Below are 16,585 nucleotides of genomic sequence, written 5' to 3'. Positions count from 1 at the left end.
ACTCCTCTGGCCGTAGTGCGCACCAGATCGGAAGCAGCGACCGTAAGGAATGATACTGCTGGTTCCATGACTTTTCCAGGGGTGTTGCTCCTGGTCTGAGATAAGCAGGCACGTGTCACTATGGTGCAGCAGGCCGCTATTTGTAGGGACATAGCGGCTATGTCAAAAGACTGTTTAAGGATGGATTCCAGGCGCCGGTCATGTGCAATTTTGAGCGCTGCTCCTCCCTCCACAGGGATAGTAGTGCGCTTTGAGACCGCGCAGACCATGGCATCAACTTTTGGGCATGTCAGGAGGTCTTTGGCCGCCGGGTCCAGGGGGTACATGGCTGCCATAGCTCGTCCCCCTTTGAATGAGGACTCTGGAGCACTCCATTCCAGGTCAATTAGCTGCTGGACGGCAGAGGGAGATGGCGAGAGGTCTGGCGGAGGCCCTCTAGCAGGGGATTCGGCTTAGGCTCCCCCGAAGCACCTGGGCCCGGGATGGTGAGCTCCATAAGGCTGTGAGTGACCAGGTCAGGGAGCTCGTCCTTGGTGAAGAAGCGTCTCATGGTTCGGTGAGGCTCTGTCCCCGGGGGAAATTCCCCCTCTTCTAGAGGCTCTGCTTCCTCTTCAGAGTAGTCCGTGTCCCCATAGGTGGGGCTTCTGGGTGGTGGAAACCTTTGTCTAGGCCTCGAGGGGCCTGGGGCATACAGGTCTTCTGGCGGCAAATTTGGCTGATCAGCCAGAGGTTACGTTTGCATGGGAAGAAAGGTATGTAGCCCTTTGAAGAACTCCACCCATGAGATAGACGCTGGATCCAAGCCAAGCAGCGCTGGGTCCCTTGGGGGTCCCCGTCTGCGGGGGTGTCCCACTAGGATTTGCTAGGTCTGGGGTACCCACCGAGGAGCTATTACTCGGCCCTGGGTGGGACTGGCCCTGGGCTGGATCACCCAGGGCCTCCTCGCACTGAGCGCACAGGGCGTTGGCCTTCTCGCTTTGTGCAGCTCTGATATGGCATGCTGGGCAGAGGCCTTGAGCCTTTATCTCTGTTTCCGGTGGTGCCATGTTTATCGGCGCGTAACCCCTTATGCGCTCCGGAGCGTCTAAGATATGCGTGTGGGTTGTGCACGCAGTTGTGCGCCCAAGTCGTGGTTATGTGCTCAGCCCGGTAGGTGTGCGGCGCGTGTATAACTTATGCGCATGGCCCTTGTGCGTGTAACTTTATGCGCACAAGGATTATGTGCGTGTAACTTTATGCGCACATGTAATTTGTGTGCCTAGCTAGACTTGTGCGCTCGGGACGAGCCAACAAACGGAGCGGCGAACAGGGCCAAGATGGAGACGGCAACCACGCAGGCAATATGGCAACCACCTCGGAGGGTCTCCACGTGGGTAGACACTTGAAAATAACCGAGGCCTGGCCCTGCTAGGGTGGATCAACCCGGCGGCATTGGTCCCAGCCGGCGACCTGTGCAACTCCTCGAACCTCGGAGACCGGAGTCAATGCTGAGGATCTCTAACTTACCTTGTCTTCGGCGCTCCCCGGTTTCATTCCTGGCGGTCTCCGGGTGCGGGCAAATACCTTCACCGCCTCGCTCGAGGGTGCACCCGCTGCCTCTCAGCCGGCCCGGGATCGGGGGCTAGGTCCTCACCGCAATTCGGCCATTGGACAGAGGCTTACCTCCGAGGGACCATGGAAATCACCTCAAGAAATCTCAACTGAGGGAGGGACCCGAGGGTATCACCGCAGGAGAGAGGGGCTCGTCTTCAAATTTGGGGTTTTCTACTTTGAGTTGGTTCTAACGCTGTGAGAGCGTGCAGATAGTCCCTAACTGCTATGGAGATGCTAAATACTGAAGAGCTACACTTCCTGCAGGGGTATATGTACTAGGGGCTGACATCAGATTGAAATCTGATCCGTCTCCAACTGCTATCAGGAGTACACTATACCATTGGTCCTGAGTCCATCTGCTACACGCTAGGGAAAGCCCAATTAAAAGCAGCCCGTGAATCGGAAAAAAAAAAACGCGGATGACTAGGAAAAAAAAGCCCAATCTCGCGGTAAAGAAGCGAGGTTGGCAACATAAATTAATGACCTAAAGGACACAGAGGCCTCACCTGACGCACGGGAAGATGGAAACTCGCTTTAGCTGTCTAACCAGCAGCAGTTTATTCAGGCAACACCTTTTGCTGGGCGTTGGGTTCATGTAAAACAGTTACTAAGCATCCTCAGTTCTATCAGATGCATCCAGCTCGTACTTTACCCTGCCCTGTTGAAATACCTGCTCTCTTGTTCGGTTGCGTTGCTTGTATCCCCCTTTGTTCCCGCTTCTTTAGCGATTGGATTCACCGCTCGCAGGAACAGGCAGATTCTGTAAGCAGCTCAGCCCCTTCGCTGGCCTTTTCTCTGAACCCCCCCTCCCTATTGTTCTGCAGGGGATTGGTGTATTCAAAGCTAAGATGGCCAGGAGTCTTGTTAGCTTGCCCTAGCTTCTACCTATCTATCTATCTGTGCTCTATGCTTTCAGATGGCAGCAATGGTAACGTGGCCCATGCACCCTACGGATCTATTTTCAAGGGTAGGGCGGGGCGGCCTAAAGGGAAAAACCTACGGAGGCTGGGCCGTCTTTAGCCCATCCCCCCCGAGCGGATCTGTCACCTCTGGTACGGATGTGGGTGTGCCATGCGGCACTGAGTTGGACCAGCGTCTCTGCTCGTTAATCTGATGCAATAAGCCGCCTCTTCACTTCGGCCACGCTAGAGTTGCCGCGTGTAGATTGTGTGCATCCGGTGTGCACGGCTGAAGGTCACCAGCCTTCTCCGCTCCCAGCAAGTTCTCCTTTCACGACAGATTTCGCGCCTGTCGCCGGTGGTTCCCTCCAGTGAAGTAGCGGCTTGAGGTGCGCGGGCACTAAAGTCACACTAAGCCGCGGGCAGTAGCTGAACCGGGGTGGATCTGTTTTGCGGGGCCACGGGTCCCTTCTCCCGTGTATCTCGGTAAGTGGCTTCTCGTCTCGGTTCTTTGCCGGTTGCCCATCCGGCAGAGGAGCCCAGGGTTATTTTATTGCTCCGGCTCAGGCTGCCGGCAGTAACTCAGCGGCGGTGCCTGAGCGTTTCCGTCTGCGGCCCCCCCCCCCCCCCCCCCGAGTAATTCTTGCTCGTATCTACAATGTATCACCGTGCAGAAGAGATGAAACAAAACAAACTGCCCTCCTCGTTTTTCTGAATGGAGGGCTTTATGTTTCGGTAACATGAGATTAGATGAATTATTTCTTTGGTTGTTTTAGGACGTGGTATTATTCTCCACCCCCCCCCCCCCTTTGAGTGCCTTCTTGCAGTGCGTGGCTGGAGTGATCGAGAGTCTGAGTAAACAGGAGCACGCTTTCACCTCCATTAATCTGAAAGCCATTGAGGGGGATGGATGGCGGAAAATTACAAAAGGATGACTGCAAAGAGTGACTGTTTCCTTTGCGTTCCCGCCCAAGTGCTCGTTTAAATAGACTGGAGAAAAATAATAAAAGATAGATAACGTTGAAATCTAATAGATTAGCTGCTCCGATCGCCGTTTTTTTTTGGCAGTGTGCATGTTTGCCGTCTGAGGTTTTGAGACACAAAGACCAGAGCACATTTGACAGGATCACTGTTATCATTTACCAGAAAGACTATTTTTGTTTTCTTTGCTGAGGAGAGAGTCTGTTCTGAGGGTATGTATTTGTTTTTTTTCTTAATTATTATTCATTTGTTGCTTGAAGTAAGAAACCTTTAATTACATTTCTCGTTTTCCTTCCTTTGATTGAATTAAAGTGATGTGTACATTTTTAGGTTTAAAACGCAGGGCAGGTTAGGCACTACTGACTATTATTTGCATCATAAGGTTTAGGTTCAAATTGTCGGAGTTTCAACCGATTCTTTGCATTTGTGGAAAAGATGAGGATAACCTTGTGATCCTTCGTGTGTGGGTGTGAGATGCTTACGTATGTGTGTACATACACAGTCGCGCGCGCATCATGTGCGTTGGCTATTTCTGTGCCGGTGGGCATAGAGAGGAATATACGTATGTGTATATAGCTATTAATGTATGCATATATATTATATCTAGATCTATATATATATATATATATATATGTGTGTGTGTTTAGTTACATAGTCACTGAAATCTTTACAATCACCTTTTAGCATATTCATTTAGCAGCTTTATGAATTGCTGTTGTACTGCTTATTTTGACCTCTGCTTGTCTTTGGGCATGGATTTTCTTTTTTGTTTTTTGCCAAATAGAAGCGAGGAATGCTAAATAAACATATAAATACTAGACTAGACAGTCTGTCTGGCTTAAATAATACATAAGGCTTCCCAAAGTGTCCCCACTGACTGGACCTTTGGAAAAGTGCTACTGTTTTTAACGTAACAGGTTATTAAGAGATCAGCAATATTTTACGGTAAAACGTGAGCTCTAAGAGAAAGTTCTAAATTAAAATGTTTATATAGAAGTTAAACAGGAGCATGTTTGTTTTTTTTTTTTATGCGAGCTGTTGAGTACGTGCAGAGGATGGGCGGAGCCTGCTGAGCAATGAGACGATTTCCTGCACTGGAGACTGATCTTTTTTATAAATAGAAACAAAGACAGTGATAATTCTATCTATTCCTATGTCCGTAAAGAGAAATAGCTGGCAGCTAATGATTAGTTCAGCATTATTTGATACTATATTTGTTATTCTTATCTGCAAAATTCAGGTCACACAGATGTCACCGGTATTTTACTTTCTTATAATCTCTGGCCTTTTGGAAGGAGAGAAACCGTTATGTGACAACATGAATTCATTGTAGCGCTTCCAATGCTTAAGTGAAATAAAATTAGGGCTGGGATGGATGAAATCAATTTTCCTGTTTCAGTCTCCTGGATATTGCTTGCAAGTTTATAACATTTTTTTTATCTTGTGCTTATTTCTTCTAATTATTACTTTCATTAGAAGGTGAGCCTTGCATTTTGAATCTCTTAATAATTTTTTGTTAAACGGTAAAGCTAAATTGTGTTAACTTTCATAAATATTGAATCCCATTTTACCTTTACAAATAATTTTGCAAAATCTTATTGCAGTGTTAGAAATAAAATTAACATAAAGCATATGATTGTTGACTTTAAATAAGAACCCTAATAATGTAAACCATTGTGATCTTTTGGAACGATGGCATATAAAACACCTATAAATAAATAAATTGGCTGCTGAGTAGCAGAACCATTCTAACAGAAGTGTGCTGAATCGTATCACTTATTTAAACATTGCTGCTGGAAAGGCAAGAAATGCAATTAAAGTTAAAATGAAAAAATACAATTATTATTTTTTTTTATTATAGATAAAAAGGCAAGGAAACCTCCCTGAGCATACATTAAGTTGATTTCAACATAAACTTAAAGGCAAGAAAACAAAAATGCCTGCCCACAATTCAATCTCCACACTGCCTCATTTTCACATTTGTGAAACACTTATTCACCCATGCTTCTTAGGAATCAGTGGAGAAATCCTTAGCTCTCACACATGTTAAAAAAAAAAAAAAGTGTTGGCCTAAGGCAGGGATTCCCAAACTTTTTATTTTTTTTAATTTTATTTTTATAATTTCAGTAATATAATTATTACATTTACATTGAACACAAGAAACAGGAAACAGACTTCAATAGATTGCAATCCATTACACAAAATTTACCACAAAGAAAATTAACTATTTCTTGTTCCTTATTACAAAACAATATGGAAGATCCATATTGTTTTGTAATAAGGGTAGAGCAATTTTAAATAAAAAAAAATTTTTTTTCATACAAAATGAGTTAGCAAAGTTATTTATTACTCATGCCAACAATACAGAAGAGAAGGTTCTAGGCTCATCTCTTGGGTTCCGACGGGCCTCCAAGAACTTCTCTAGCTGGTCCGGTTCATAATAAACATATCCCATCAAAACGCATAATACATTTACACGGAAACCTAATCATTAATTGTATTCCAAAAGTTCTTGCTTATTTGCCAGGACTAAAAAAAATTGTCTTAATTTGGTTTTCTTGGAGACGTCCGGGTAGATCCATAATTTTTGTCCCAGGTAAAGAGAAGTTCTTTTTGAGAGATATAACTTTAGCACTTTATCCCTATCTAATGAAAGGGTAAATTTAACCAAAAGAGTTCCTCTCTTTTCAACCTGAGAGCTATAAGAAGTCTCCAGTAGTTCTGTTACATTCAACGAAGCTTCCTCCAATGGTTGATTTTCTGTTTCACTTGCATTCTTCCAAGATATAAAATATGCATTTGATACTGATGGTAAATTTTCAGGTGACAATAATAATACTTCTTGGAAGTAATTCTTTAATTGCTCTTTCGGTGAGACTAATCTGCATTTTGGGAAATTTATAATCCTAAGATTTGTATATCTGATATTATTTTCTACATTTTCAATTTTTCTAGTTAACAATGATTCTCCCTGTATAATCGAAGCTTGGACTTGCTTAATTTGATTCATCTCCCCTTCTCCTTTCTCCAAAGTCTCTGAGTGTTTAGTCACAGTTGGATTTATGTTGTAAAGAGCGGTTTGCATTTCTTTTATATTCAAACTTTTCAAGCGAAGGGCCACATGTGACATTTCAAATCACTGAGAGGGCTGGGGGGCTGTCCCCCTTGGAGCTTCATTAGTGGGAGGGTGGGGGAGTGTCCCTTTGAGTCTGGCCTTTTCAGGGGCTTGAAATGCTGCAGAAGGTGGGGATACAGGGGGCAGGATTCCCAGAGAGTTATGGCAGATAGTCAACACCATTGCACTCCAAGGAACCCTACTATCTGCCTCCCCATTTCCTCAGCATCTACATCTCCCTGTGGATGTGACAGGTGAATAGCAGGGTGGTGTGTTTGTGGTGCGCACTCACCCACTTACATACACCCCCCCCCCCCCCCAAAACACTCTTGATCTTTTTCCTTCCTCTTTTCCTCCACCCCCTCCTTTCTCCTCTCACTCATAATCCCTTTCCCTCCCTCCACCTCACTCACTCTCTCCTTCCACTTCTTTCCTCTCCCCTCTTCCCAAACACTGCCATCCCTTCATCCCCTCTCATTTCCTTCCTTTGGCTGATACCTTCTGTCTCCTGTTCTTTCTCCCATCGGCACACCTGGCCCTGCTTCCATATCCCACTCTTATCTTCTCTACCAACATACCTGATTCCTTTGTTTTCCCCCCTACCTCCCCACTTCCCTCACCAGTACACCTGACCCTACCTGCTTTGTCCTCCCCCCACAAACATATCAGATTCCCTTTTGTCTCCTTACCTCCCCACTTCCTTCACTATCACACTTGACCCTGCCTGCATCTCCCCACTGTTCCCATTTACATACCCATTTCCTATGATTTTTTTTGTGTGGCCCAGTCCCTGCTACAACCACTTTTCCTTGGTCCCAGAAGTGACGTGGTGTGAGCATGGCAGAGAAGTGGGGACAGGAGCCTGAAGTTTGGGGAGAGGTTTGTGGCCTGGTCTCTGCTACAGGCGCTTCTCCTTCTCTCCCTATCTCCATGACTGTGCGGTACTGCCCTCATTTATGCAAGAGTCAGTGGGGGCTAGAGGGACTTGCCTCCACAGTGTGTCTCTTATTTTTTTTAATGTAAAATTTGACTGTAGGCTGGAAGAATAAGCTCTGTGGGCTATAGTTTGGGGACCCCTGGCCTAAGGCAGATAGCTCAGTTAGCCCAATTTGAGACCAGAAGGGAAGATGAGGCAAAACAGTGCTTCAGGAAGGATAACCAGGAGACCATCAGCGGCAACTTGGGCAATAATGAGCATATAATGAAGCACTTGGATCCTATCTTACTATGAGCTATGGAATGCATTATCAGCTTCATTACAATGGGAATGATGTTCATTAACCTTTTCCTGTTTTGTAAAGTTGATTGGGTGATATTTAGCACATGAGGAAGGGGAAACCACCCTGAACAAGCACTAATTGTGACTTCAGCATAAACTAAGGGCAATAAGCCAAAAAAGCCTGTCCACAATTATGTTTCTATACTACGTCATTTGCATACTCTGAAATAAATATATATATTTTTTCCTTATTCTAAACTAATGGAAAAATTAGTCAACAACCAACTCACAGATTACTTAGACTATCACAACATTCTCTATCCTACCCAATACGGTTTCCGGAAATGCTTAAACACGGAATCACTTCTACTCTTGTTAACAGACAACATATTGATGGGCCTTGACAAAGGCCAGTCCTACCTACTGGCCCTTCTCGACATCTCCGCTGCGTTCGACACGGTAAACCATGCAATCCTCATCAACCGTTTGACGGAAATCGGCATCACAGGCTCTGCACTCAAATGGTTCAAATCTTTCCTCAATAATAGGAAATATAAGGTGAGAATAAATGATAAAGAATCCCAGCCCATTCCTTCCAATCATGGTGTACCCCAGGGTTCCTCGTTATCACCCACACTGTTTAATATCTATTTGTTACCTCTATGCCAGCTCCTAGAAAGTCTAAACCTAATTCACTTTATATACGCCGACAATGTGCAGATCTTAATCCCTATCACTGATCCCACCTCCAGCACCCTGAACTTCTGGAACAACTGCCTTCTCTCCATCAATAGTCTACTTCTCTCCTAATGACAACAACCCACTCATCAGCAACCCACTCTCACCATTAGTAAACCAGGTGAGAGACCTAGAAGCTACCCTTGACACCAGAATGAACTTCAAAAAGTTCATTAACAACACCACTAAGGAATGCTTCCATAAGCTACATGTTCTAAAACAACTAAGACCTCTCCTACACATTCAGGATTACCGTTCAGTACTACAAGCCATACTGTTTTCAAAGATCGACTATTGCAACGCTCTTCTACTCTGCCTTCCGTCCTCCTCAACCAAACCTCTACAAATGCTTCAAAATGCCGCAGCTAGGATCCTTACAAATTCGCGTCGTAAGGACCACATCACACCAATTCTTAAAAACTTACACTGGCTACCCATCAACTATAGAATACTGTTCAAGACCCTGTCTATCATCCACAAAACCATCTATCATCAATCCACACTCCAACTCAAAATACCACTCGAACTCCACGCTTCCACAAGACCGATCAGATCGGCATACAAAGGATCTCTCCAGGCACCCCCTAATAAATCCACTAATCACACCTCCATTCAGAAACGAGCCTTGTCCACTGCTGGACCTTATCAATGGAATCTACTTCTCCCAGAACTTTGCCAGGAACAATGCCCTTTCTCCTTCAGAAAGAAACTGAAAACCTGGCTGTTCATTCAAGCCTTCCCCTGATGGGTCTCTCCACAACTAGCATAGACTCCTACCCCTTAGTTTCACAGTTCCTTCCCCCACCTCATGGATCGTTCCTGCCGCAGTTCGTTTTTTTCTTACCAGGCCATTGGCTAAGCTAATATCATACATAGATTGTTACTTACTATGTTATGTTATATTAAACTATGTTAGTTAAACTATTACCTTTCGCTCTTAACTCTCCCGTACTGTAAATCCCTGTTCATTGTAACTTTATCTTCTATTTAATTGGTTAACCCTGGTTACGCTGTAAACCGGTACAATAAGACCTTCGTCTTGAGCATTGGTATATTAAAAGAACTTAAATAAATAAATATTTTTCCCCCCCATGTATAGGAATCATTAGGGAAAAACTTAGCACTCACACACATATACAAAAGTATTACAGAGGAAATAATATTAGCTGTGACTTTAGAAGCGTGAAAAGATGCCCTATGTGCCCCTACATAGCATGTCATAGGGCAGAATCCATAAAGAAACTCCTGAAAAACAAGAACACAAAGGAACAATCTTGACATTTAAAAATCTCATCAACTTTGCCATAACAATACTTGTACACCGCATGCCTTCCAAGGAGCTCTCGGAAGAACTATTGGGGCACTGAAGCTGCTCTCTGCAGCACACAATGAACAGGCTTCTGACCTTCATTGATATAAGGGCAAGGAAGTCATTTGTGCTGTCTATTAAGCAAAACCGGTTTCCTGACTGAACATACCTTTGGCCTCCTGAAAAGCTAGTTTCACGCAGCAGAACACAAGGAGAATTCTATGCCCTTGCACCAGTAAAAGTCAGCAAGGTGTTCTTTGAGTGGTGCAGAGAACTCCCTATACTTAGTTAAGAAGCCTGGAAGGTGTGTACTTTGTAAATGTAATTACAGTGTTGATGAGATTTTGAAATGTTCAGTTTGTATTGTTGCCCTGCTGTGACAGTGCTGCTTTTTTTTTTACTTGAGGAGCTTCTCTGTGAAAATTGTGCAATGGCATGCTATGTAGAGGCAGAGGCAGTACCTTTTTTTCCCTACCACTACTTTGATGATGCTGCCTTACCTGGTCTAAGTTGTTCAGGCTACCCTGACATTGAAAAAGTGGAATGGCGCTTCCTTGATTTCATAGACAGGTATGCTTTACTTTATGAGCAGAACATCTCTGTGTCAGATACAGCAATGGTAGAGATGGGGTTTGCATACATATTTGCTTGTAAAGAATACAGCACATAATATTTAGTATCTTACCAAATCACTACTGATAATTATTTGCTCTGATACTCAAGTTTACATATGTGTGAGTGCTGAGGTTTTCCCCACTGATTCCTAAGGAGCATGGGTAAATAAGTATTTCAGAATTATGCAATGAAGCAGAGTGAAGACTAATGTGAACAACCTTATTTTTGCTTCTTGCCCATAGTTTGTGCTGAGCTCAGTTAATGCATGCTCAGTATGGTTTTCTCACGTTGTCACCCGAGTGATAAGATTCAGCACATTTCTGACAATGACCTTCGAACGTGGCTGCTAATCTGCCCACACAAATGTTTCATTTCTTAAACATTTCAATAAGATTTGACAAAATATTTCAGTAAAGGTAAAATTAGATTTAATATTATTTATGAAAAAGGTAATTGCATTTGAATTAACATTTTAAACAGTGAAAAAAATGATTAAGGCATGCAAAAAAGGGCTCATCTTTTGCGCTGTGTGTGTGTGTGTGTGTGTGTGTGTGTTTGATCTTGATTTTTTTTAAATAAAGAAGTAATAGGCCTGTCTTGTTCCTCACTTTGCACACCACTATAAAAGACCAACCAGTATCTCCCACCTCCCACCCATTTGACTTCAGTTGAGGCTTGCAGCCTTTTATACCATCTTTAGTGACCAACATTTCTCACATGCTTTGACATTTCTCAGGTGGAAGATTGAAATCAAATGTCAGACGTTTTGATGTTTTACAAGTGAAAGGTCAACTTTTTAAACTCAATCTCATGGAGCGCAGAATAATCTTCCAAACCTGAGTAGATTCTGTGGACCAGGCTGATTTGTAACTTCTGTTTTCTTGAACATTCTCCTACATAAGAAGAACCATTCCTGTCTGTCTGCCTACCTGTGTTTTACAGACTGCTCCTAGAAGGAGAAACAAATTATCATAAGACACACGCAAAAGCTCACTCAGTAGATATGACTGATTGGACTAGATGGCCACCAAAGGGTCTTAGGTTTAAGTTTTCTAGGGCTTAGTTGCAGAATGCTAGCACCCGACTGATCTGAGGTCAGACTTCAGAGATGATGAAAGCCCTGTGGACATGACAAAGGGTGAAAGTGTGCTCACACCTGGAACTGACCCTGCTTCTAAATCCAGAGTCAATAAAAGCAACATCTTGTTTTTATTAGTGTTGTTCCATGCCGTGTGTACCCGGGCTTATAAACAGAAACCAAGAAAGTTAAATATTTTAAGAAATTGTTACTTCAAAACATTTTTTTTGCTTTTGTTTTATTTTATCTGTCAAATGCGTTGAGTTAAATGATATTTAAAAACATATCTCACAAAAAGAAATACATGTCTAGCTTGTTTACTGGGGTTTCACTAGGGCGCTGGTTCTGATCCAAGCCAGTTTGATACCATTGAGAACTTATTTACCAGCTGAAGTCTCTTCAGCAAGCACTTTGTAAAGGACTGGTTGGTTTGTCATTTCAGCTCCCTGCAGCCGTGCCCATATCACTGAAATCACCTTTACATTTCTCACTAATTGAAACCTTAGTTGAGCAATGTTGGCAGAGAGGCCAAGGGTTGAACGGGCATGGAATTACCATCTCACCTCTCCAAGCAACATTTGTTCCCACTTTGACATGGCAGTGGATGTTAAATTTTGTTCAATTGCTACTGTTGGTTTTCCAGTAAATTGAGTAGATTTGCTCAGCTAACCTATTAGACAAGTTTCATGTTATCACAGTGAAAGCAAAACTTCCTAGCACATCAGGTTGCCATAAGGAATAATGAGAGTCAAAAGGTCTGGCCTTAGTACTAATTTTCTTATTTTCATATATCTCTGATATTTCTTTTAATTTCAGATTTTGTTTTCTTATTACAAGGGATAAAGATACTGGTTCACTTTAAATCCATACACTTGTTCCCCTTTCCAGTTTGAGGAAGGTGAGATATTAACTACACACCCAGATTTAATTCAGACCTCTCCTGAAGCTGGTCATATTTTCTGGAAAATCTATAAAGTTCAGCGATGGTTAAGAGCCAAATTCCAATCCTTCATCAGAAAGTCTTAAGAATGTATAAATATGTCTGGCAATTCCACAGACTTGCTAACTGTCCATAACTGTTAGGATTTGAAAGTTAAAAAAATCACATGTAGTCCATTCTCTAAAAATTGGAAATGTTCTCTAAAGATATTGTTAATCTTGCTTGTATGTGTCTGCTCAACTCGTCTTCTCTCTCTTCCCCCCCCTCTGTCTGCCATACCCGCTCAATCCTTAGTTCTTTCTTCCCTCCCCCACTTAATGTACGTTCCTTTAGTGACCCCCAGGAATCCCACTCAACTTCCATCAACCATAGATTCCAGCTCTGTGGGTGCAGTGAGTGAGAAAATTCCTTCACTGTGTCCAGGGAGGGGTTAATTTGTATTAAGTTTATCATCCCTAGAGGCTAATGCAATACAGTGCGCTCACCCTAGCGCACAGCTTGACATGTGTTTGGATGCACTAGAATAACTCCCGATGCAATAATAGGATTAGCGCGTCCAAAACATGCATTCAAGCAAGTGCGTAGCCAATAGCAATGAGGCTATTGGCTATTACCATGCAATGCAAGGAGGCGTGCTAAGCAAGAGACTGCCTAGCATGTTTCCTACTACCGCAAGAAATTTAACACCTGCTCAGAGGCAGGCAATATTATTCATGTGGCTGGACTGGCCCGATGGACCAATCGGTGTTACACGTGCCGGCCCCCTCACCTTTCTCAAGTGAATCCAGTGTCCTCGGCAGTGGTAGGCCACCGGCTCCGTCCTCGGGCCGCCCCTGGTGCCTTCGGCTCAGCTATTGATCCTTGTGCTCTGCATTGGGCCTCTTCGCGTGGCCCACTGAGAGATGCCGCTACTCAGCGCCGCACCCCCCCCCCCCCCCCCCAGGCATGCGCATCACTGTGTCTTAAGTAGGGCCCGCGGCGGGAACCAAGCCGCAGCCCAGGATGATGTCAGCAGAGCTCCATTATATATGCCCGGGCCCCGCTTTCTAGGATTGCCTTTACAACAGGTCTCCTCGCTGGTCGAGTACTCGTTGCCTCCTAAGTGATTCCCCTCTTTCCGATTCCTGATCTTCGTTGGCTCCTGTTACCAGTTTCCTCGTTCCCTTGTTCCTGATCCTCAGATTGCCTCCTCGGACCTTGATCTCTGCTTTGCTTGAACATGCTGTTGACTCTCTCCAGACCTGGACCTCTGCATTGCCTGACTACTCCGTTGCCTCTCTCCAGACCCAGACTATGTTCTTGACTCTCTCCTCGTCCAGATCTCAGCCTTGCTTGCCACCGCTTCCAGATTGCCCTACGATGCCTCTTCAGTCTACGACCTGGCCTGTTCTTGCTCGGGCACCCCCTGTCTGACTTTGATTCCTTTTGGTGCCCGGGTCCCCGGGACTCCGCCTCACCCAGTACAGACTTTTCCTTTCCTCAGTTGCTGCCTCTTGGCTGACCTCTATCCTCCCATCAATGAGGACATATGGAGGCGCACCTAAGTCCAGCTGGCCCCGGCAGCCAAAGGCTCAACCTGCGGGGAACGAGGGCTGGTATTGGTGAAGTGCCAGCTGGCCTCTGTCCTTCAGCCCACTCCGCCTGCCAATGGTGGGGGACTCATAGGATTTGTCCTATGGGTTGCACCAACCCCACCTCTGCCCAAGGGTCCACCTCCAGCACAACAAGCAGTCTGGGTAGGACCCGGAGATCCTGTACCTGAAATGGCGGATTCTGAGGTCCATGCAGTAAAATCCCTTCTCCAGACCAGTAATGCCTGCCAGAGACCCTCCTCCAGGAGGGCTGTTTCTGATTGGTCCTTTTTATTGACATGTGACAGCAAATGGACCAATCGGCAGTAAGTGAAGGAGTGATTAAATTGTTGGGCACATAATTTATTTACTCCTTCACTTACCGCCAATTGCTCCATTCACTGTCACATGTTAATGAAAGCACCAATCCCCTTTCAAGGCTATCCTGAAAGCCTTGAAAGAGAACAGCCTTGCAGGGGAGGGCCTCCGGCAGGCGTTCGTGATCTGGAGAGGGGATTTGGAGTCGGGCAAGGGCTGTTTAACTGAATGGACCTCAGAATCTGCCATTTTAGGTACAGGACCTCCAGCTCTGACCCGGACTCTTTGGCCCATTGGACCCGACCTTTGGCGGGAGGAAGGGTTTGGTCAGGTCAGGTGTTGGTTTGGGCGCCCAATTCTGTTATGGGCGCACAGCTACCTCTCCTGGGCTCCTGATGTTTTTGAGCATTAGGGGTGCACAATTTGCTCCTAGCGTGTTCTCTTTACCACACCAGCTCATTTAAATATTATATCGGTCGTGCAGGAGAGGTGACTGTGCATGCTTTAGGAAAATCAGTGCCTGTTTTACCATGTATGATATTGCATCGGCCCCTAAATCATTTTGAAAAGTTGGTTCCTCTGCATTCAATCCCACTTCAGCTTTCTTCAGTTTTTTATCCTCTGTACATCAGTCTCAATTTACCCCCTTAGCAGTTCATTTGCGTATGTGAGCAGAATGAGTCAACAGCATCTTTCCAACCTCTGTTCCCTCCCTCAGCCTCAGCAGCACCCCCTTGCCCCCAGTCTTAATCTTTCCCTCAGCAACTTCCCTCCCCTTAGTCTTAGCAGACCTCCCCCCAACCTCAAATCCCCAGTTTGTTTATTAGTGCTCTTTGCAGCTTCAGAAAGGTCTTGGAGGAATTGGGGATTAAGGTGACTCAGGAGAAATCTGATAATGAGGGAGTGAATCCGGTTCTGGACGGACTGAGGGGTCCCTCAAGTGCCTTCCCGTTGCCTAAGAAGATCCGGAAATTTGGTGAACTGGGAGTGGGACTTCCCGGAGGCGTGGTAAAGGGGGGTTAGGGTTATGGCTAAGCTTTACCCCCTGAGGGAAGAGACTTTGTACCTCCTGAGGGTTTTCAAAATGGACGCAGCGGCATCGGCGGTGACCAAGAAGACAACAATTCCCTTGGCTGGTGCTGCTGCCCTGAAGGATGTTCAGGACCGAGAGTTGGAAATCCAGCTGAAGCGGATGTTTGAGGTGTCTGTGTTGAGTCTACGGGCTGCTATTTGTGCCAGCTTGATGCAGAGCGTTTTGTCAGTGTTGGGTGCAGAAGGCCCAGGAGCAAGTGGTGACTGGAGAAGGCAGTGCATGGCAGTCGGCCTGCCTGGAGCTGGGGGTGGCTTATGTAGCAGATGCTCTGTATGATTGGTGCGCATGTCGGCTAAAAGCATGGTTTCGGTGGTGGCGGCGGCCTAAAGGCTTCTGTGGTGGTGCAATTGGTCAACAGATATGTGGTTCAACGCCCAGTTCTGTAATCTCCCCTTTAAAGGGAAGCTTCTCTTTGGGAGGATTTGGATCAGCTAATGAAGATGTTGGGCTAGTTGAAAGGGAACACGCCTGAGGATAAGAGAACCAGTAAGAAGGCCTTTCCAGCCCGAGCCTGATTGTGGGATTTGCTCAGGTTTCGGTCAGGCAACACCTCCACTGGTGCAGCTTCAAAACAGGGTGGGGGTCATTATCACTCCTTTCATGGAGCCCACAGGTCTTCCAGAGATGGGGCCGGTGGTGGAAATTCAACTCACTGAAGCCAGGCTAGCCCATTCCAGCGTAGATGCCATAGGGGAGGCTTCTAGGGTTTCATGCCATGGTCCCTGTTACGCTGGGGGAACAGGGGCAGGGAAGGTACTCCATTTACTTTGTGGTTCCCAAAAAGGAGGGCACATTTTGTCCCATTCTTGATTTGCAGAAGGTGAACCGGGCCCTTTGGGTTCTGTGATTTTGGATAGAGACGTTGTGTACTGTCATTGCAGCAGTTCATAAAGGAGAGATCCTGGCGTCCCTAGACCTGACAGAAGCATACCTGCATATTCCTATTTGGGAGAAACATCATAGGTTTCTTTGGTTCATGGTGCTGGGGCAACATTTTCAGTTCAGGGCTCTCCCCTTCGGCCTGGCGACCTCACCACAAACTTTCACCAAGGTGATGGTGGCGGTAGCAGTGGCTCTACACAAAGACAGAATTTTGGTGCATCCATACCTGGACGA

At 45.4% G+C, this 16,585-nt stretch overlaps 1 protein-coding gene across 1 annotated transcript in view; it reads left to right on the top strand.

Annotated features, from left to right (window-relative positions):
* Positions 1-2,592: 2,592 nt before the first annotated feature.
* The window catches only part of SLC38A1 (solute carrier family 38 member 1), a 141,019-nt gene continuing 127,026 nt past the window's right edge, over positions 2,593-16,585 (top strand). Inside the window, exon 1 of the mRNA XM_029616920.1 lies at positions 2,593-2,978. The gene's annotated coding sequence lies outside the window, so the exon portion shown is untranslated. The remainder of the gene's footprint in view (positions 2,979-16,585) is intronic.

Source organism: Rhinatrema bivittatum, chromosome 9, assembly GCF_901001135.1.
Source record: "Rhinatrema bivittatum chromosome 9, aRhiBiv1.1, whole genome shotgun sequence".
Lineage (NCBI taxonomy): Eukaryota > Metazoa > Chordata > Amphibia > Gymnophiona > Rhinatrematidae > Rhinatrema > Rhinatrema bivittatum.
Note: the sequence above shows the minus strand (reverse complement) of the source record. Positions and strands in the feature narration are given on the sequence as shown.